General features: G+C 38.6%; 1 non-coding gene across 1 annotated transcript; it reads right to left on the reverse strand.

Moving 5' to 3' along the window:
* Positions 1-8,282: 8,282 nt before the first annotated feature.
* Positions 8,283-8,384, reverse strand: LOC120220800. The gene has a single exon (XR_005525664.1). It is a non-coding gene; the product is annotated as a U6 spliceosomal RNA (small nuclear RNA).
* Positions 8,385-22,497: the final 14,113 nt, after the last annotated feature.

The raw sequence follows: 22,497 nt of genomic DNA on the forward strand, positions 1-22,497 counted from the left end.
CACGAATTGAAAACCAAGAGATTTCATAATTCGATATTGAAGCCGGGGAATTAATGGAAATAAAGTAAAATTTAGTTATCTATAATGTTACTCTTGGACTGAGAAAGAGCTCAAGTTCACGAAGACAGTAAATGATCCACATTGTATAGCAGCCAAAACCTCTGATTTTGTCTCCAACCTCAATTCATGAGAGCAACTCTGGATGTCATGTATTGGACATTCTACACTCGAAAAATTCGGCACACTGTCCATACCTTCTAAGGCTAGCCATTAGAGTCAAGATCAATAGAGGGTTTTTATAGCTCAAAAATTAGGACTTTGAAGCTTTATAAAGGTAAAGTACAAGAGACATCAAAGAGGAGAAAAATGAAGAAATAATTAAGCTGCCAGCCTAAATGTCTTAGTATTTCTTATGAGGATAGAAAGAGTAGAGGAAAATCTAGGAAGAATAATCTGCTACTGAAGCCCCCTGATAGATTTACTGGTGGGTGGAGGAAAGGGTAAAACTAGAAAAAAAAGGAAGAAATGGCGTATCTCCATAGAAGAGGGGGTAAACACTTCAGCTAACTGCTCTTGTAATCATTTCTTATTGAAAAGGTAAATCAGATGGGCTTAGTGAAGTAAGCAACAAATATCCTCAAGTGCACAAACATCATGGAATTATGAATAAAAATCTGAGTAGGAGTGTCTATTTTTATTGCAACATCTCTATGGGAGAATGCCAGAGATAAAGTGAAACTGGTTGGATACCATAAGCCTCTTAAAATGATCGCTTAGGGTTTACTGCACACATACACAGTGGAAATAAAATGCTTCTTGGATTTTATTGGTTCAATCTATCCAGGATCATAAGTATGTAATCAGGTATGTTTCAGGGTATTATATTTTAAAATAGCATTCTTATTTCATTTGCCTAATCTGTTATTGCCCTCCAAATCAGTTATTTGTGCACCTGACTTGGGCAATATATAACCTCATGTTTTCCTCTTGTATTCTGTAAACAATATAACAAAGGAAATAACCTGACACCATCAATTAAATATTAAGGAAACATTCAAAAGTACAGAGTCTCATTCAAGGCTAACACAATCCTTCCCTGGAAGCACCAGATATTCAAAAAGCAAGAGCATATCCAATTCAAAATAAGTTCTATTAGACTAGCTACTAAGGCAAGTATCAAGATGACTCAGGGATGAATCCCACTTTCAACATTATGTTCAGATGTAAAGACATTCTTAACCTAATCAGGTGCACCATTGTCCCAGTTTTCCATTTTGCCCCAAGCACCAGAAACCTGGTAAGTAACAGATTATAAAATAAATAAAAGTATACGTGTATGTTTGATATCTAATACCATATAAAGAGGGTTGCTTGAACTTGATTACAGGGTCCGGTTAAAGCGAAAGAAATTGTCATAAATCCCCAGTGTTTATTTATGTTGCATTTTGGGATAATATTACTTATATTCTCCTGATGCAAAGAATTCTAATATTTAACAAGCGTTTGAAGGCATGTCTACTATATGCTAGAGACTGATGTGCAAACATTAGATATACAAAAAAAAAGTTAATTTTTGTTTCTACTGTTAAAAAAAGAAACCACAGGCCCAAAATGGCATCACTTAAGCCAAGTCACCAAATCTGGACTTAATACCCAAGCCACCTTCAGTTTCAATCTCCCCAATAGTCTTCATTGGTCAGTCAGGAATTTTCCGGACAGCACCAGTTAGGTAATCCGTTACATGGGCCTTCTCCATCCCCCAGAGGAAGATGAGGTCATCTGTATATTAAGACCCTCTGTCTTTTTTTTTCTTTTGCCGTTAACTTCCTTTCTATACCCTCCTTCCTATATAAACCTTCAAGTTTGTACAACTCCCTTGAGCTCTTTTCTGCTTGCTGGACAGAATGCTGTCTGAATCACAAACCACTTAATAAAGCCAATTAGATCTTCAAATTTACTTTATTGAATTTTGTTTTACATTGTTTGGAGTTTTTTTTTTTTAAGACTATCTTTGACCAATATATCAGTAAGGAATTGCATTCAGCTATTAATAACAGAAGTGTACCTAGAGTGAGTGAGGGGCCTGAGGATGTTATTGTGGCTTCTGAAGTTACCAGGGACCAGGGCTTCTCTGGTCTTTTCTACCATCCTTAATCCTCAAGATCACAATCTAGGTGGTGGAGCTCTAGCAAAGAGCTATATCTTGGCAACAAGACACCCTTCCGCCTGTTTAAGGAACTTTCCTCTTCGCCCCCTGCAACAACTATCATTTGAAACAGGGCCATGCCTGTTTTTTTGTTTTTTTGTTTTTTTGTTTTTTTTAGTGAAAGAGAATAGATATTGAGTAGGCAATGAAAAGCCTCTGCAGTAACTAACAAAAATATCGTTAACAATATGACATGATGAGTCTGTTAGTGCTGGCTTTTCAGTGTTAAGTTTTACGAGAAGTTGGTTGAGTGCGGGAATCCTCCGTAGGAAACATTTAACAGATGCCCTCGGTAATCAGAGTCAGTTACACTTAGGGAATGTAAAGAATGTTCATGCGCTTGAAGAGGAGAAAAGCTTGGGAAAGTGGTAGGTAAGGCTAAGGCTGGGCATCCTTTCATAGACAATATAGCATCGAGGTTAAAGCTCAGACTCAGGTGTCAAAATGCCTGCATGATCCTGAGAAATGAGTATGTGAAAAGGGAATAATAATCATACCCACCTCACTGGGTTACGAATATTAACAGATAAAAACTCTTAGAAAATATACTAAAATATAATCATTGTTCAATAAACAGTATGTACCGCTAGCAGTCAGTGAATGGTCTTGCTGTGTCTGCATAGGGAACAGCAGTCCCATTAACTAGGGATTTTGACTCACTAAAGGGTCCGGCTAATCAGATGTGTTTCTTAGGAAGATAACACTGTCTGACAGTAAGATTTAAACTGTTGTCAAGGAGGCTTAGAGGACATTTCATCTAAAACATGAGGTCAGAACCAAGTCAAGGACATCAGCTACATTTTAGATTTTTGATAATAACTCTACACACCAAGAGGTGAGTGACAGCTCACAAAAACTTAACGAGCATGTTCTTTTTCTTTCAATGTTTGCCAATTTATTAAGTGAAATGATCGTTTCACTTAATGTTTATTTTGTTATTTGAAATTCTTTTTTAATATTTAATTTCTTCAGATTTTTTTAGACTTGTATTTCCTATGTATGTTTATCTGTTATCATTTTTCATTTACATGTTAGAAACAATGCTTCTTCTACAGTTTCAAGGAGCGCTTCATATATAAATGATTTTAACCACTTGCATGCCCTATTAGTTTCCAAAATTAAAGTCTGCATGGGGGAGAGTTCAAAAGAGGACCTCCCCTGATTTAATTATTGATATACCAAAAAAGACAGGAGACAGAAGACCTCCAGGAGAAGAAGACATTCTTCTGAGGAAGAATGGTATTGTGGCAAAAGCCATGAAAACCCTCCTCCCAAAGTCAATGATATTTTCCGTCAATTCCACAGGGCCCAAAAATATTTTGAAGAGTATATTTATGGAGAGAATGGGAACACTTGCTGTGTCCTGCTTTGAGGTCAGTAGGGAGTAAAATCAGAATTTTCTCATAAAGGAAACCAATCATAGGTTACCTTGTTAAGGTTATTCTCATACATTTTATATAATTGATGTCATTATAAATTGAAATATTTCCCATTATGGTTTCTAAGTGGTTATTTCTGGCATACAGACAAGCAATTTTAAAATCTAGTTTTAATGGAGACTTAGAAATCCTGAGTTTTTCAGCTGTCTTGAGTGCTAATGATGATTTTAGTAATTATAATTCTTGATTACACTAAACCACTGAGAGGGGTATTATTTACATAAACAAGGACCAAGGAAAGAATAGTAATTCATAAATTACTAGACCAGACTTTTAGTACTTTTATTCTCCTTGAAATATTAATGTCTTCGGTCAACTTAGAGTTAAAATAGACTTCTAGGAGCACGTAATTATTACTGTGAATGGTCACATATCTTCACAACATTTACTCACAAATTTTATTAAATCTATTTAGTATACAAAATATATGCCAGATTGGAAAACTTGTGGGTGAAGCTAAGATACCAAAAGCAAAAATTAAAAGGAAAAGCAACTTTGCCTACTCACAACTGTCACAAAACATAGGAGGGTTTTGGTGCCCTCATATTAAATATTTTTTAATGTTCCTTTTGAGAACATTTTTGAGAGAGAAAGAATATGAGCAGGGAGGGACAGGGAGGGGGGTGACAGAGGATCTGAAGCAGGCTCCATGCTACCAGCAGAGAACCCCATGCAGGGCTCAAACTCAGAAACCCTGAGATCATCACCTGAGCTGACATTAAAGACTCAGCCAACTGAGCCACCCAGGCACCCCATATTAAACAATCCTGACACTGACTACACTCAGTCGGGGCAGACCCACCAGTTAAGAACGCAGTTCCAGGGGCGCCTGAGTGGCTCAGTCACTTAAGTGTCCGACTTCAGCTCAGGTCATGATCTCACAGCTCATGGGTTCGAGCCCCGCATCGGGCTCTGTGCTGACAGCTCAGAGCCTGGAGCCTCCTTTAGATTCTGTGCTGTCCTCTCTCTCTCTCTGCTCTTCTCCCACTCATGATCTCTCTTTCTCTCTCTCTCTCTCTGTCTCTCTCTCTCTCTCTCTCCCTTCCCTGCTTATACTCGGTCTCTCCCTCTCTCTCAAGAATAAATGTTAAATTTTGTTTTAAAAAAGATGTTCCTATTGTTCTTATCACTTCGAAAATTACAAAGATTTTGGGAGCTCTGGCCAAGAGCATGGGAGGAAGACCAAAATACTTATTTCTTACTATATCACAATATCACAGGAATAAAACTTAAAGATAGTAAGTTGAACCATATGCAATGTGCATTGTTCTGGTCCAATTGAATGCCCATCTTCAAAACATAAGAAGATGAAAACTGGAAAACAGCAAAACTTAACTGAAATATGACTTGGCCAAAAAGAACAAGGACATGTAAGACTCTGACATACTTTGATTAAACATAGTTAAATCATTTGAATGAACCATCTATCTTTCGTTTGTTTAAATGATTTTTTTTCATTATATATGGTTAAAAAAACAAACAGGTAACTAAGCAACATGTGTAATTCCAATTGTGTTCATATGTTAGTTAACAGATTTTCTCTAGATTAGAGATTCACAAGTAATGGCTTTTTCTTTTGGTTCACTTAGATTTTCCAGATTTTTGACAATAAACCTCTATAAATTCTGACATCAGAAAAAAAAAAATTAAGTTAAAGAAACCCTACTACAATGCTCCTTCTCAGTTTCAATAATTCCAGATTATAAGAAGAAATTTAGATATATTTAAGATAAAGATAAATTAGACCATCTGAGCGAGAATTTCTTATCATAGAAGCACCATACATTTTGAAAAAGCATAAACATCATTGTTAAAATTGAATATTTTTAAGTGAGCCCCAAGTCTTGAGAAAATGGGATTCCTCATGAGAGGATTTTCATGTTCTTTATTGTCCTGGCTCAGACAAAATTGCTTTTTTGAAGGTTTTTTGACAATTTGTTGACCATTCAAGATAAGACCAGGAAAAACAGAGTTAAATGAAAATAATAGCAGAAATTGTGTGACGGGGCGCCTGGGTGGCTTAGTTGGTTAAGCGTCCGACTTTCGCTTAGGTCATGATCTCGCAGTTCGTGGGTTCGAGCCCCGCGTCGGGCTCTGTGCTGACTGTCAGCTCAGAGCCTGGAGCCTGTTTCAGTCTGTGACTCCCTCTCTCTCTGACCCTCCCCTGCTCACGCTGTCTCTCTCTCTCCTAGAAATAAATAAAACATTAAAAAAAAAAAAAAAGATTGTGTGTGTGTGTGTGTGTGTGTGTGTGTTTATGCATGCATTCAAGGTGTGGGTCATTTCCTGTTTCATTTCAAATCAATTTCTTATCTAAAATCAAATTCCTTTTTTGGTCCTTTAACTATCTTTCAAATATTGTGTCTGTGTTTTTACATGTGCAGCTTAAAGATTTATTTGAGTTTCTCCATTTGCCTAGCAGGAAAACGCTACATGCCTTTAAAATAAATATAAAATTTTACTTATTTAAAAAAAATGTTTTTACATTTTATTTATTTTTGAGAGACGTAAGACAGAGTATGAGTGGGGGAGGGGCAGAGAGAAAAAGAGACACATAATTTGAAACAGGCTCCAGGCTCTGAGCAAGCATTCAGCACAGAGCCTGACACGTGGCTCGAACCCACGAACCATGAGATCATGACCTGAGCGTAAGTCGGACACTCAACCGACTGAGCCACTCAGGCGCCCCAAAATTTTACTTATTGATAGTCACTTACTGAAATATCTTTTTCCTTTTATACGTTTCATATTAGAGAAAAAGAGAGTGAGAAGGGAAGGGGCAGAGGGAGAGAGAGAGAATCTTAAGCAGGCTTCACACTAACTGTAGAGCCCAGAGTGGGACTCGATCCCCTGACGCTGGAATCATGAGCTGAGCTGAAATTAAGAGTCAGACGCTCAACCCACTGGCTACCCAAGTGTCCCTGAAATGTCGTTTAGAAAGTAACTTTCGGGGCGCCTGGGTGGCTTAGTCGGTTGAGCGTCCGACTTTCGCTGAGGTCATGATCTCGCGGTTCGTGGGGTCGAGCGCCGCGTCGGGCTCTGTGCTGATTGCCAGCTCGGAGCCTGGAGCCTGTTTCAGTCTGTGACTCCCTCTCTCTCTCACCCTCCCCTGCTCACGCTGTCTCTCTCTCTCTCTCTCTCTCCTAGAAATAAATAAAAATATTTAAAAAAAAAAAAAAAAGAAAGTAACTTTCCCTGGTGGCTTAGTGGGTTGAGCATTGGACTCTTGGTTTCACTCAGGTCATGATCTCATGGTTTGTGGGATCAAGCCCCACATTGGGCTTTGCACTGACCATGCAGAGCCTGCTTGAGATTCTCTTGCTCTCTTGCTCTCTCAAAATAAATAAATAAACATTAAAAAATAAATAAGAATTAATTTTTCCCTTTTGATAGAGTCTCATGAACCTTAGATAAAACTTATAAAACGTTCTTTTTTTAGAGAGAGTGCAAGTGTGAGCTGGGGAGGGGGGATGGGAGGGGAGGGATAGAGAGAGAGACAGAGATAGAGACAGAGAGAGAGAGAATTGCAAGCAGGCTCCATGCTCAGCGAGGAACCTGAGGCAGAGCTCAATCCCAAGACCCTGGGTCACACTCTGAGCCGAAATCAAAAGTCAGATGCTCAACTGACTGAGCATCTCCTGAAACATTCTTACTTCTAGTCACTTTCTTCATGTGAATATAGAACTTCAAGTCACATATATTAATCCAGCAAACATAGAACAACCAAGTGAAGGAGGAAATCTCATTAGTGTCATTACTATGGTGTTTCTCTGTCCTATTACTTCAGTTACATCCCGGATGCAGACATAGGAAGTCCATTTTAGACTGCCCGTTTGCTCGCTGAGATATCTGTATCTCAGCGCAGTTGTGGTGGGAGAGTTATTTTCATATACTGTCACCGCCTCTAACCAGACCTGACTGAGCATTCAGGTCGAATTTTGTGGAAACAAGACCGTGGTGTAATTTGAACATGAACATGAGACTTGCAGGTGTTAATTAAACAAGGAGGCCATTAGACTGCAGTGGTTGTAAGACCTTAGCAGCCAGAGTAGGCAAACCAAAACTGAAGACCAGGATGCGTTGATGTTAAGAAATCAAAAGATAAGAACAACCTACCACAAATAGCCAACCTGGCTTTTCCAAAAAAAAGGCAAATGCTAACGTTCTAGCCAAGTAAATATTCTCCTGCTCTACTTTTGCTTCTTCTCTCAAGGCACTTCCTACCACCTCAGTTTGGTGCTGGCCCATTGGAATCAAGTTTTGCTCCAATACACTTGAGTTGTTTATGATGCCTCAATTTCTCTTGTAACACGGGTAAAAGGCAACTTCTACCATTCCTATTAGCTACAGCGTGAGTGACTATGGCACTTTGTAGGGAAGAATGGCCATAATAAAATCTTTATTTTTATAACTGTATAAATGGGATTCAAATGTGTCCACCACTAGTTTTTCAAAAAGAAACATTCTATAAATAAGTAAACTGCATCTGCTCACTGATGCATGTATGGACTCCCTAGATGTCTCATTGGGCTTAATTATAGACCATTCACAGTAATACATTTTTAGTATAAAGTGTAACATAATGTTAAGCCATTTTAGCTTTTGCACATACATGTTGTACTTCTGGCTGAGAATGCAAAAAAAAAAAAAACTTCATGAATTTGCATGTCATCCTTACACAAAGGTCGTGCTAATCTGTATACTGGTCCAAATTTAGTACACACACGGCCAAAGCCAGGCCAATACAGCACTGTTAATAAAAGTGAACTTTGAAATACTGTAAAATGATATAACGTTGCTATTTTGGGTGACTTGGTGGTCAAAGTTCTCTGTCTCCGAAACACACTTTAAATTTTAATTTTTTCTCCTTTCTCTGCATAAACATTCAATTATCTGGAAAACTTTGACTAATTAAATTGCTGGAGAGTATATTTTTGCTCCTCTACTTCAGATAAACGCTGCATACCAAGAACCTCTAGCTGACATTTCTGTGCCACAGATCTGTGCTGACAATTATTCAATCTTTTGAGAGACAAAGACCCAATGTTCTAGCCCGACTGGGCAAAATTACTGTCTCTGCTTGGCAAATAGGACAGTCAGCCCCAGCCCATTTGCTCCCAATCCATAAGGTCTTTGACTTTGAGATAGAGAAGCCATAGGAGGACTCCATTTTAGAAAGGCTCTGTCTGTGCTATTTTCCTGCTAGGCCCCATTTCCGAATAAGCCAAACAAGCTATGTTTCCACTTTCAGGAGAAAGTAGGGAAGTTAATCATGCTCTGAATTTTGTCCTGGACCCAAACACCTGATAACGTCTTAGAAGAGCCAGGCCGCAAACATGTCCCAGGATGTTAGCTTCTAGCAAACTTCTGCTGACGTGGGCATCGACACCCCCTATCTTTGGTGATTTATGGAATGACACCTATTGTTCACCTGACGCTCGCCTCTGACTGGACCCTACCCTGGATTCCTGAAGGAGTATGTACCCTAGACTTCATTCCAATATAAATCCCTACCCTCAAACAAGGAGACTTATTCTCCTTTCCTTTCCGAGTCTCCCAGACACTCCATCTGCTATTCTCTGTCTGTCACTCATGCTATTCTATAAACTCTGCTTTCACTTTCTTTGCTTCACATTTGATTTCTCTCCCTCATGACACCAAGGACTCTTCCGGCTGATGCTACTGGACCCTCCCCTGTGTCCTTGAACACAGCCCTCCTCTATTAAATCCGTTCAAGACCTAAAAATAAATTAGAATAGTTTTAAGGCAATGGAAATCAGAGTTAAAACAAGCTGATGTTTTGAGTTTTTGTCTGCATCTTAGAACACACACATCCTGGTGTAAGATTCAAACCTCTGGAACAATTATGGTTGACCAGTAGGCTTTTTAGCTGACAAGTAACTGACCGATGTGGAAGTCAGTTCTTAAAGCCCCAGAGGGCAACATGCCAATATCCCTGAGCTCTTGACTCCTAGAATTTTTTTACACAGTTTTTACAAAAGAACACTTCGGGTATACAAAAGCTTTGTGTAATGAAATCTTTCAGAGCAGCAGGAAAAATATAACTCTTCCCCACCTGGATTCAGTTGCAGGTTAGAGCATATTTAATTTCAAGTCAATAGATTCCCTGCACATCAGCACTTAAGGGATTAAAGACAAGTCTAGTTTTGTTGCCCTAAATGTACTGTTATTGTTATCAATTTATGCAGTCTTGCAATAAGTTTTCAATAAATCTAAGATTAACTATTATTTTCTCGCCTATAAATAAAATATAATCATCTTAAAAATCAATGAAGGGAAAACCATCATATCCATTAACCTGGCTCAGAACCCCTCCAGGCTCTTGCTATGAAACACAGTGCTGTGGATCTTTCATTTTATTGAGCTATATCTCTTTGTGTGGCAACCAGCAGGCAAAAGGAAAAAAAAAAATCAAATCTAAAAATCAAAGACTACAGTTTTTTTTGTTTCGAAAACCACTGAGGCAGGGGCTGAATATTATTTTCCGCCTGGGGTGAATCTTTTCTCCCCACTCTAATTTGCAATCGGATGCAATAAAAGGCAAAAATAAAAGAGGACATTGCCTCAAGTAGCTAGTGGCTTTCTTGCCATCTTTAGTGCCTGTCTCCACTTTTTATCCCTTCCAAATCCTTTGTTTTTAAAGTCACCTGTACAACCCTGCAATGTTATACACCTTTAGTTGTCTTCACCAACTGTCAGTTTGTACCATCTGCTGTTGCAATCTCCAAAGTAGTAATGCATGGGGGTCAAGGCCACTTTCTCTCAAGAAACTAAAAAACAACAGAGCCAAGTCATTTGGTGTTTTTTTTCTTTTTCCCTGTCAGCTTTACTACACCCTGGAGTGGACATTTTCCCTGCCTTTCAGTTGTGAATGTTCCTCAAAAGACGTGAACTTCACAATAAGGTAACCATACAAAAACAAGGTTTTATAGACAACCCATTATCAACTAGCAGAAGGGGGTGATTAGTCATCTGCTCTACTTGAACTAGATCCAAAAAATTCAAGCCAGTACTTCAAGGAGAGAAAGGCATTATCTCAGGATTCCAGAACTAGGGCAATCCCTCCTTAATGTGATGGGCATTTGCAACGACCTTTGAAAGGCTGTAAGTAATCTCAAAAGCCAAGCATCAAGAGGAGTTGACTGGCTCTCCTGCCCACCCAAGGGAGAGTAGTTTCCCCACCCTCATACCCCTCCACCCTAGATGATCAACCCTTTTGACCTTTTTCTGTATTAGAGCCAAAAAGGAAGATCTTTTGTTTCTGTTTTTGTTGACTACTAAAACTAGTTCAATTAAACTAATTCAACCACTTGGTCCAAACAAATTTTCAAAAGTCATAGTCATTTTTTGCTGTTAGTCAAAGCAGTTATTTATGAGCATATCCCACTCTTTATTTCCTGCAAGTCATTACAAATTCACATAAAAATTTTCTAGGTATAAGAGGCCTAGTTTACCCTCAAGGCAGTTCACATGCAAGTCCAAGTTTTCCCCCATAAATAAAATATAATCATCTTAAAAATCAATATAAGAAAACAATCAGAACCATTAACCTATCTCAAAATCCCTTCAGCCACTTGTACAAACCACACAGTGCTGAGTCTTTCATTTTATTGAGCTGTATAATTCTCTGCACAGCGACCGGCAAAGGGAAAAAAAAAAAATCAAAGACTTGGGTGTTGTGTTCTGGAAATCAGAGAGACGTGGGAATGTGAGAATAGATTTTGACCCTTTTTGATTACAGAAGACATAGATTTTAGAGACCCAGGAAACAATGGTTTCTAGTTACTAGAAAGATATTATCTTGGTTTGGATTCTCCTTTTGACAATTCTTATTCATAAGCAATTTATAAAGCTGGGAGTCCATTTTGATAAGTGTCGAAAACTTTTAAGATTAACAAAGAAACAGAAAAAAAAGGAAGAGAATAAAAGATCTATTTTATTTTAGGGGCGCCTGGGTGGCTTAGTCGGTTAAGCGTCCGACTTTCACTTAGGTCATGATCTCGCAGTTCGTGGGTTCGGGCCCCGCGTCGGGCTCTGTGCTGACTGCCAGCTCGGAGCCTGGAGCCTGTTTCAGTCTGTGACTCCCTCTTTCTCTGACCCTCCCCTGCTCATGCTGTGTCTCCTAGAAATAAATAAAACATTAAAAAAAAAATCTATTTTATTTTTAAAAAATCGTTTAATGTTTATTTATTGTGTGTGAGAGAGAGAGAGTGCGCACAGAGGAGGGGCAGAGAGAGAGAGAGAGAGAGAGAGAGAGGGAGGGAGACAGAAACCCAAGCAAGCTCTGCACCATCAGCATGGAACCTGATGTGGGGCTTGAATCCACGAACTGTGAGATCATGACCTGAGCAGAAATCAAGAGTTAGAGGCTTAATGGACTGAACCACCCAGGCGCCCCCAAAACATCTATTTTAAAGTGCAAGTCAAATGCAATGACAGGACAAGACTGATTCAGGCTCAAACCTATAGTTAGATCAGCTGAGCTGCAGATATCACATGAATTTGGTCACTATCACTGCTTAATGGTCCCTTATTCTCTTTTTCTCCTTTGAAATCCCTTATAGAGTTCCATAATGAGGAAATGTCAGAAGTGTTAACAGGACTTTAAACACCTCACTTCATCAGTATAAGTACAGGCTTATATATAATATTTCTCATTGATACACTCTTTAAGAAAATATTCTCCTGGGGCACCTGGGTGGCTCAGTTCGTTAAGCATCTGCCTTCGGCTCAGGTCATGATCTCACGGTTCGTGGGTTCGAGCCCCACGTCAGGCTCTGTGCTGACAGCTAGCTCAGAGTCTGGAGCCTGCTTCAGATGCTGTGTCTCCCTCTCTTTTACCCTCCCCTGCTCATGCTGTCTCTCTCTGTCAGAAATAAATTTAAAAAAGAAAAAGAAAGAAAAAAAGAAAATATTCTCCTTCCTTATGATCCCCCATCTTTTTGAAAAAATAAAGTATCTCTTCAATTAACCCAAGGATAAATATTCTAATAGTTTATCAAGCCATGAACGTGTTAAATAGATTTTAAAAGGCATTATTATACCCATATAAAAACAGCATTATACCCATTATAATTTTAATGACCATTTAATGGTCATTAAAAAAATTGAGTGAAGAACCAGTTTTTGCCAGAACTTAAAGAAAACAATCTTGTCATATTTGTGCTAAAAATTTTTTAATTATTATTTTGCTCAATATCTCTGCAACCCAACTTAATAGCTAAATGATTAAAGAAAACTATACATAGTTTTCTCAGTAAAAACGTAATAAGGAAATAACAAAATCCAATTTTTTTTATGTTTATTTTTGAGAGAGAAGCAGAGCATGAGCAGGGGAGGGGCAGAGAGGGGGAGACACAGAATCCGACACAACCCCCAGCTCTACGCAGGGCTCCAACTCACGAACTAGGAGATCACGACCTCAGCCGAGAAGTCAGACGCTTACCTGACTAAGCCACCCAGGCGTCCCAGGAAATAAACGACTCTAAAATATAAATGCTATTTTCCATAACTAAATGCATAAAAATCAACTTTGACTAGTTCTAATTTTTTAAAGTTTTAAATTGTATCCGATGTCAGATAATCAAAAGTATTAAACAGGTGCACCTGGGTGGCTCAGTTGACTAAGCGTCCAACTCTTGGTTTCTGCTCAGGTCATATTCTCGCAGTTTGTGAGTTCTAGACTCGCGTCTGCCTCCACAATAACAGTGCAGAGACTGCCTGAGATTTTCTCTCCGCCCCCCCCCCACTCTGTCCCTACCATGCTCATGATCTCTTTCTTTCTCTCTCAAAACAAATAAGCTTTTAAAAAAACCTATTAAACAAAAGGGAATAAAAGAGACATTATTCTTTACCAGCACTTAGCATAGGTAAAGGCATTCATTCCATTTGCATTTATTGGGATAGTTTTTATTCTTTTTATCTGATTTTGTTTTGTATTAGAATTTATTATGGTTTCTTCAGTTTCCTTCAATTTTGCTGACTTGTCTAAGTTTCTCTTCATCCTCCCTCTTTCCTTTCCTCCCCAGTTAACTTGGAAATAAATATTATGTTTATTGATTTCACTAGTAACTATAGTCCCTTCCTTGATAATAACAAAATATATTCTATTAATAGATCAATATCAAATAGTAATTGTGCCTCCAATAGGCTTGTCTGATCACTGCTGCTTCTCCTCTTTGCTCACACATTCAAAAAACTGTTAGGATCTCTTATTCCCCAATTTTCTGCTCTTCCCCAATAAGATAAGTTCTTTAGGATGTTTCTTTTTCCCACAGAATTTTCCTTAGGTAGACTCTAATTCTTAATTTCAAGCTATACTTATGTTATCCCTTTCAGTGTTTCTCTGGTGTTTAACTTTATATAATAAATTTGTATTATATAAGTTTATCCTTACTTTATATAATAAATTTTCAGTTGATTTTCCATCACCTACTGAGGCACAATTATTGCGAGATTTGCTCCCAAACTTCCCTTTCCCTCCTTATCTCCCATTATCTTGAGACATATTTACTCAACCCATCGGCAAAAAGTTGGAGTCCTTGAGAATTTTCCTCAGGCATATTCTCAAGTGCCTTAACTTTCTCTTGTCTCAACAGATGAATGCTATCTTGCTTAAGCAAAGAAGTTCTGGTTAGCAGGTCTTTTTTCTGTCGTCTCCTTTAAAACACACGGTCTTTTTATAAAGAATGGTAAGAATGTTGATACCGGACTGGTTCTTACCTTTACAATTGATTCTTTAAATTTCACCAGGATATATATGGTTTTTAAGTTTGTTCTCCTTAATTCTCTTTGGGACTGAAAGAGACATTTCAATCTGAAGACTGGAGTCTTTTTTCAGCTCAAGGAAATTGTCTTCAGTTATTCATTGAACTATTTTGTGTTAGCTTTTTTTTTTTTTTTTGCTGTGGTGCTGCTGCCAAAACTGGTAACTCCCAAATCTTACTGATTTACAATAAGCCTCCTCTGAGGTCTGTAGATTGGCTACAGGTCAGCTGATCTGAACTCGGCTTAGCTCGGCTGGCTAGTCCAGACTCTCAACCTCATATAGGGTTTAGGTTAAGTCTACAGGTCTTTTTCTGGGATAGTAGCTTAAAGAGCCATAGCTCTGTTGTATGTACAGCTCTTGGTGGAATAAAGTAGGCATTTCAGAGAACTGTCTGACTTCTAAATGTCTCCGCTCAGAAAGTCACACACTTTCCACCTGGCCACCCTGGGGTGAGGTGCAGAGTATTTTTGAAAATAATCTAATCTTCAACATAATGCCTTTCTATGTATTTTATATTCTTTTTCTAGAAATCCTGTTATTCACATGTAACGTTTCCTGGATATCGCCTGATCACGGCAGGCATGGTTCTCTATATTTCTACTGTACTTTAGCAGTTACTTCTTTCTCTCAGTCTCCCAGAGCACTAATTCTATTTTCAGCAAAGATTCTACTCTTTTTTAGTGCCACTATTAAAGTTTTTCATTTGGCCATCAGTTTTATACATTCTTATTATGGATAGAATGTTTATATCCCCTCAAAATTCACATGTTGAATCCATAGCCCCAGTGGGGTGGTATTAGGAGCAGAAGCCTCTGGGAAGGAATTAGATTTAAAGGAAGTCCTAAGGGTGGAGGCCCCATCAGAGGATTAGCACCCTTACAAGGAAGGGAAGGGATACTAACATTTCCTCTCTCCACCGTGTGAGAATGGAGCTTAAGAAGGCAGCTGTCTGCAAGACAGGAAGAACGTCCTTACCAAGAAATGAATCCACTGACACCTTGATCTTAGACTTCCCAGCCTCCAGCACTGTGAGAAATAAAGGTCTGTTCCTTAAATCACCCCATCTGTGGTATTTTATTGTAGCAGCCCACGCTGATTAAGACAGTTCCAAAAAAATCTTTTTTTATACTCTAAATGTATCTCCTGGAGAGTCGTTTCAATTTGTTTGGTTTCTCTTCCATCTCTTTCATTAGTTCTAATCTGCTCAAGTCCTTTCTACTCTAGTTGTTCACTTTAATCTTCTTGCCTCGTGTGACTTAGTCTCCCAAAATTAGCTGCATGCCCTCTTTGTCCATACATTTTTTTGCATTTTTTTTTCGAGTGTTACTACAGGTCAGGCTGTTTGTCACTTGAAGGCTGTGACAATCCGACCAGTGGCAGAAGGAATGAAGATTCTATTCTTATGGGCTAGCAGCATAAGCTGGTAAAAATGTTATCCTTCCGCTGACACTGGGAAGAATCCCTTAGACTCCCAAAGCCCTCTTGGTAGTCATCATGTAGCTGCAAGACCTGGAAACACTGAGCACACTCCTCCTTCACAGATCCTAAGTTAACAGATCTAGCAGCCTCTCCGGGCCACAGGCAGCAAGCCAACAGGTGTGAACCTTTCTCAAACCCCTGAAACTCTAGGGTCTTACCTTGATCCTGAACAAAGGCATGCCTTCTACTTTCTAAATGATACCAGGAGTTCACACTCACCAGTATGGCAGCCACTGGGCACATATGGCTACCAAGCACTTTGAAATATGGCTACACAGAATTGAGATGCCCTATGCGTAAAAATACAAATAACATTTTGAAGAATTAGTACAGAGAAAGTAAAACATCAAGATTTTTATATAAATTACATGTTTAAGAAATGTCTTGGATAGGCGTTATATAAAATATATTATTAAAATTCATTTCCTTTTTCTTTTTGCTTTGTTAATGTGGCTACTGAAACACATTGAATTCGATATGTGACTTGCAGTATAGTTCACAATATTTTTCAAATTAGACAATGCTGCGATGGTGAAGGAGGCCCTGTCCTGCTCAGCCTCTTCTAGGAGCTTCAGGAACATTCAGACCACCCTCCAGGCACCACTGGAATAATGGAATGAGGAGGAAAGAGAAGGTAGGGAACTACTTAGGCCACCTTTCTTCTCCATGGACTGCTCTTAAAAATAAAAATAAATCCCCCTTTTTTACCTGAGCTTTATTCTTATCACTTAACGATTTTTATCTTCTCAAATGGACATTTCACCCTCAAAAACAAGAATAATTCTGCTTTCAAAAATCTAACTAATGGATATAAGTGAAATATTTTTAATACTCAAAAGCATTTGAGATGTTAATAAGAAATTGCTTTAAAGGTTTAAAATATCCATCCTCTATTTCCACAGACTTATTATAAAGGCATTTAACATAACTGCCCAAACTTATCTCTTTTCCATATTGGGTGGACTTATAAATTATATACGTTATATACTATTGGTATTATAAAATAGATTTGAACATAGTTACTCTCTGCCATTAGTCCTGGCATAGGTATTAATGTGGCTGCTTTAGGAAATATTAATTTTAAAATTAACTTAAAACCACAACTAAAAAATTAATTTCATGCAAAAAATTAACATACTCTGATATAATAGAAAATATATTCTAATATCTAGGATATATTGTAGGTGAAAAAAGCAAGATGTAAAACAATATAAACATAATAATTCTCCTTCCACAAAGTGCTATTAGTTTCTATTAATACTGTATGCAGATATTCAAACCAACATATTGCCAGTCAGGCATAAACATTATAGCTACACCATTAACAGGGTTTGACATTTTTGCCTTAAGCCATCTTTGCCAGAGACACCTTTACCACAACCATCTTCGCCACACACATTTTTACCCTGTAATTCATGGGTCACTTTGGTTTCATTTCTCCATTGACAAAGTTCCCATTTTTATATTATAGAAACCTTAGCCCCCATAATGGTCTATACCGTGACAAGTAGACACAGTGGTCTTAAAATAGTAGATAACAAGGACTAGCTGTATGTACTTGATAGAAAATTCACTAATAAAACTTACTAGAAGGGGCCACCTGGGGGTGGCTTAGTCGGTTGAGCATTGGGCTCTCGATTTCCGCTCAGGTCATGATCTCACAGTTTTGTGGCTTCGAGCCGCACATGGGGCTCTGCACGGACTGGGAATGGAGCCTGCCTGGAGTTGTCCCTCAGTCTCTGCTCCTCTCCTGCTCGTGGTCTCTCTCAAAATAAATAAGCGTAAAAAAATTACTAGAAGACTGTAAAGCCATACTGCATACTGTATCACACTAGAAAGTGATAGCATAGTAGTTCCAACTACAAAGCTCAGTTGCAAGTGCCTTATAGCATGAATGCATTTCCCACGCAACTTTGAAGTGCCTATCAATACACATGTGACACTATGCTAAGAATAAACAACAATGAGCAAGACTCACAAAGCAATACAAGGCTCAGTTGCAAATATGCATGTTCATATTTGGAAAATTGATACTTCTTTTAATAAAGGAGGAAATCAATAATTTTATCCTTTTTTTCATGTGTCTTTATATCCTTTCTAATGGCCCTCTTATATTTTTCCCTATTTTATCATAAATGGCAAATTTGTCTTACACCCAATTAGTTATACCGTGAAAACATGGACAGCAAAAACGCTGGCAGCAAAGATGTTTATGGCAAAACTACCTAAAAGTACCATTAACATCATTTTTAGTCTCTGTACATAAAGAAATAGCTCAAGAATAATTTTAAGTTCTTTAAATAAACTGTGATACTTTTGAAATGACCTCTTCATGATATAAAGAGATGAAAAATAAGGCTATCATAATTTTCCTGAAAGACTCCCAGACCAAAAAAAAAATAGTTTATTTTGAAAGCTTCTTTATTTGCATAAAAGCATGCTCTGTCACATTTCTATATTTTATTGAGCTTCTATTAAATATATATATATGTATACATATATATATTCCAGATGTCCCTTGATTTCAGAAAGGGGTTTTTCTGAAATCTGAACTTAGTTACATTAAAAGAGATTCTCTTTTTAATGAAAGAGGCAAAGCACTGTTCCTTTAAAGCACAGATTCCTCTGAGAATTTACAATTTTATTAAAATATGTTTCAACTCATCAGCTCTACACATAACATAAACTATATTAGCTGTCCACATTATCTGCTTGTAAAATATAGTGGCGAGATATAGGTCCAACGATTTGGGAAGAGATCACCTCACCAGAGCCCAAAAGGTGGCACTTTTTCTACTGACCAAGGAAGAGAAATACTTTTCTAGCTAATGCTTCCTCCACCATCCTTCAGATCCTCAAAAGCTCTAGCTTCCTACTCTTATGCACAATTTTTAAATGGATCCTAATGAATTAATTTCATTAATTATTTTTTAATTTTTAATTATTCAAACTTTTTAATTTTGAATTAAATTTAGTCCCTTTCTGGCAGAGCCCACCCCTGACTACAGAAGGCTAGATAGGCAAAGAGCCTGGCTGTGTGACCCAATCCTAACCAAGGGAGCTGAAGGAAAACTCATGCTGGTAGAGGGTGTAGGCGCGGGGGGAGGGGGGTGTGGGGGGGGGGGTTGGGTGGCGGTAGTTGGCAAGGCATTGGTAGAAAAGATTTTCCACCCTGATGAAATGAGCATTGCAAGAAAGAACCATATCCTTTTGGTTTCTGGATATTGTTACATGAAAGACTCATGCTTGTTGCTCGACCTGGCACATGCAGCCCTGAGTAGAAGACCCAGAAAGTTGCAAAAAAGCCATTCCAGAATTCCGATAGCTCTGAACTGCTTAACTAGAGCTGGGGATAGCTTAGCTCTAGAATCTTTAAGTGAACTTCCCAAACCCTTGATGCTTAGACAACTTTTAGTCACATTTGTAATTATTTATAGCACGAAGTATTATAAACAAAACAGAATGGATGGATTAAACCTGATATTCAGTAGGTGGGATCCACTGCACTTGATCAATGACTGTAGATGATGATGAAAAGAAAAAAGTATAGGATGGCGCCCAGGAAATTTAGGTCTGAGGGCTTAGGGTGATTTGACTTACTAAATAGAAAAATGGAAACAGAGAAAAATTAAAGATAGCAAGAACGTGGGAAATAGTTAGCAAAGCTTGGGAGATGCTGAGCCATGTTAATATTCAGGTTTCTCTGAGACATTTGGGTGACTGCACAGAGGTGTAGGTCCTAGAACTCAGATATTAAATGTATGAAGTAGATAAGTGTGAAATAATAGAAAATATATATTGGTTTCTTCCCCCAGTGGCACAGAGCTCCCGGAACTCTTTAGTTTTCAAAGTAATACAAGTACTAAGAGCATCTTTTTGTGTGTGAAAATAAAGGAAATGTCATTTTAAATGGAGCTGGGAAGCCCCTAAAGGGGAGCAGTTATGCACGACCCCTCGGCAGGAGAAGCATCCCATGCGTTCTCCAGTGGAAGAAGCTTGCTGTACATACCCAAGAAGGAGAAAGGGAGAATTTCTCCCTGCTCACCAGCAGCCCAGCTAATGAAAACTCAGCAAAACCACCACACCCAGGTTCCTCCTTTCCCTTATAAAAGCAAGTCCCTCTCTTCTGTTCTCTGGACTCGTCTGTGGTTCACCATCGTTTGCTTGTCCTAAGTTGCAATTTCTCTGCTGGTCCCAAATAAACTCACTTTGCTGGCAAAATAACTGGCTCTGTAAAGGTCAAAATTACATGGTGACCAAACATGGGGCTTGAAAAGAGATGAGCCACTGAGGAACTAACGACCCCCAGAACCAAATGAGGTTCTCACTTGAGCTTCTGGGTGTCATCTTTTTTCCTTTTAGTTCCCTATGCTTCCTCTCAGATCTGAGCTCCCTCCTTTTGGTGGAGCTGACTTTGTTGTGGTTCTATTGAAAAGCTTTGTCTTTTTTTTTTTTTTTTTTTTTTACTCCTCTCCTTGCCCATGGTCTTCTGTTAAGTTTCTCAAAATCCACATATGAATGAAAACATCTGGTATCTGTTTTTCTCTGACTTATTTCACTTAGCATAATACCCTCAAGTTCCATCCATGTTGCTGCAAATGGCATGACTTCATTCTTTCTCATTGCCAAGAAGTATTCCATTATATACATAAACCACATCTTCTTTATCCATTTGTCAGTTAATGGAGAGAGGGAGGAGGCAAACCATAAGAGACTTTTAACTACTGAGAACAAACTGAGGGCAGTGGGTTAGGGGAGAGGGGGAAGTGGGTGACGGGCATTGGGATGAGCACTGGGTGTTGTATGAAAACCAATTTGACAATAAATGGTATTTTAAAAAATTAAAAAATTTAAAAAAAAATAAAAGCTTTGTCCTTCCTGGTAAGTACTCATTTGGGGGTTTTTTGAGCCTCTGGTTTTGAATAAGGGAATCCCATTGTGCACAATTCTCTCAGCAGGGTTCTCTTCCTGGGACCCCAGCCATTACGTTTAAAAAGCATCATCTCAGGGTGCCTGGAAGGCCCAGTCTGTGGAGTGTCCGACTTCAGCTCAGATCATGATCTCATGGTTCTTTAGTGAGAGCCACACATCAGGCTCTCCGTTGTCTGTGCAGAGCCCACTTTAGATCATCTGTCTCCTTCTCTCTCTGCCCCTTCCCTGCTCACACTTGCTCTCTCTCTCAAAAGTAAGCACAAAAAAAAAAAAAAACAAAAAAAAAAAAACAAACTATGGTGCCTCCTCACCCCACGTGTATTTTTGACTAATTGGACCAACTTAACCTAAAATAATTTAGAGCTCAAATAACCTCTATAAGAAACTTTTAATCTGCCCAAGCTTGCTTTTTTAGAACCAAATAAGAAAACCGGGGCTCTAAAATCAAACAAACTGATTGGAACGCCTGTTTCAATTGGTATATTGAGGCATCCAAGCATATCCAGGACTCTAAAATCACCTCTTTACAAAATACTATTTCTAAGTTGACCAAGGAAAATACACAACAGAAAAATAATTTAAAGGCATCAGAGACCATTTCACACCTTTATACCCTATTAATCTTTTCTCTTACTGTACCTCCTTTGTACCTTTCACTTCTTCATTCCAACCTTCTCACTGAATTTCCCTTTTTCTCCAAACCTCTCTCTACTTCTTCCTCACCCAAACCCATTAGGACCTGCCCCTTTAAAATTAGACTCTCTGGGGATCCTAATGCTAAACCCCTAATTTCCTACGTTCCCTGGACTAAGACCAAACTGTGAGCCAGAGTCAAAGATTTTCCCAGTTACTAAAGATCCTCACAAATTCGCCAAGAAAATTAATTTAGTCCAGACTTACCAACCAGGTTTTTCAGATTTGTACCCACTAGTTCTCAGGCTCACTGGCAGAGGCCAAACCCAGCGCTGGAAGGGAATGGAAATGGGAATGATCCTGAAAAATCTCCAGACTGCAAATAAGAGACCAGCCCCCTGCCTTGCTTTATGTTCAGGATCAGCAATTGCTAATTGAATTCACCTGGCAGTCCTTAGGGCTTTCCTAAAACCTGTTGATTGGAATAAGATTCAGATCTGTACCCAGCAGCAGCCCAGTAAGCTTGTGCATAAACATCACAGCCAGCTCTAAATTGTTTCTAAGGAAAATTCTGGCCTTCCTATGGATGTTGAATCCACTCAGATTTCAACTTTACGCTTAATAATGGACTACACCAGGATTTTTCCCTTCTAGTTAAAAGGACCAGGATAGAATGCTTAACCACGTCTACTCCAACTCACATTTAACCATCAGCTCACCCACCCCAAAGATGACCACTGAAATCCTTAATCTCCAACTCCAATAAATGGAAGCCCATAAACAAAATGAAACCCCATTTCCCATCTTTGTCATTATCGCAAAAAGCCAGACACTGGAACAAAGACTGTTACAGACATAAACTCTAGGCACCTTCCATTCTTAACCAGCTCTCCCAATGCCCTCCTACCTCCCAATTACAGGACTCTGAAGAACTACTGAAGCTTTTTCTCAGTCCTTCCTCTTAACCAGCGTGGAGAAACAACTCACCAGGCTTGGAATGAATCTTAACACCGTGGATA

This window comes from Hyaena hyaena, unplaced genomic scaffold, assembly GCF_003009895.1.
Source record: "Hyaena hyaena isolate Hyena2069 unplaced genomic scaffold, ASM300989v1 scaffold_727, whole genome shotgun sequence".
Taxonomy (NCBI): domain Eukaryota; kingdom Metazoa; phylum Chordata; class Mammalia; order Carnivora; family Hyaenidae; genus Hyaena; species Hyaena hyaena.